Here is a 1,069-nt window from a genome sequence, read left to right as displayed (position 1 = left end):
CACAGATATGCCTGTTTATTTAAACATCTGTATTATCATCAGCGTGTGACTGTAAAGGCGGGACCTCGCGCTCTCTGTAACGCGCTCAATTGGCAACATCAGTTAAATGTCGTTGGTTCAATCCCTCGCGGATGTTGTTTTTATTCCCATTTGTAACTGGGAAATACTGTCGCTGCAATACATATGTCTTAATCAAGCTAGTGGTTATTGACGTAAATGGCAGTGTTATAATGTTTCATGTACTGCAAATGTCACCACATAATGCGCTCTTAATTAGATTTGGTTGAAATACATTACAGTCACCCGATGAAAAAGTGTGCAAAGAGCATTAAAGAAACAAAAGGTTCATAACAGTAACAGGACATATCGAATTGTTTCAGTCCTCCACAGAGATTGCCAATGTATTAATGGAAATTCTAAAATATCTGCCCAACTGCCATGACATTGCCTCACCGCAATGCCGTGACTCGGAATCGAACCAAGGTTGCTGCGGCCACAACGCAGAGTACTAACCACTATACGATCACGGCGAGCTACTTGGGCTGCTACAATGTGACGTTCCACCTCTATCATAAGCTGTACTCCATCTGTGATGTCATGACTCATGTTTGAATTAAAGGTTGGTTGTGATGTTATCCATGAGAATAAGTGGACACCTGATCCCCAGTCACTTATTTAAGATCTCAATAATCAAGTCAGAATCCAAATGAAAGTCATCAAAGTGGAACCAATTAGAAATAATATAGTTACACAAACCTGGCAATGGTGCGGCAGCCAGGGCCGATAATGGCCCGCAGCCTGAGAGCAGGAAAGTGTGAGAGCAGTGATGGTCTTGTGAGAGTTTACAGCTGTTATTGACCCTGTCCCCTTCCATTGCAGAGTTTTCTCCCTATAAGAAGTGCAGAGGCTCCCTCCGGGGTGCTAATAGTAAATTTATTTTTTTGCACAGGAGAAGTGCTCTTTGCCAATTGCACGTGCCAAATCACCCGAATGCCACCACCATAAAATTCAGGCATTCATGTTCATGCGTCCTCCATGTTATGTCCTTATAAAGGGATGCATGTTCATG

At 42.8% G+C, this 1,069-nt stretch overlaps 1 non-coding gene across 1 annotated transcript; it reads right to left on the bottom strand.

The window, feature by feature from the left end:
• Nucleotides 1–458: 458 nt before the first annotated feature.
• Nucleotides 459–530, bottom strand: TRNAH-GUG (transfer RNA histidin (anticodon GUG)). Its single transcript has one exon. It is a non-coding gene; the product is annotated as a tRNA-His (tRNA).
• Nucleotides 531–1,069: the final 539 nt, after the last annotated feature.

This window comes from Ambystoma mexicanum (genome assembly GCF_040938575.1).
Source record: "Ambystoma mexicanum isolate Mex_15411 chromosome 12 unlocalized genomic scaffold, UKY_AmexF1_1 Mex_chr12_unloc.1, whole genome shotgun sequence".
Taxonomy (NCBI): domain Eukaryota; kingdom Metazoa; phylum Chordata; class Amphibia; order Caudata; family Ambystomatidae; genus Ambystoma; species Ambystoma mexicanum.
Note: the sequence above shows the minus strand (reverse complement) of the source record. Positions and strands in the feature narration are given on the sequence as shown.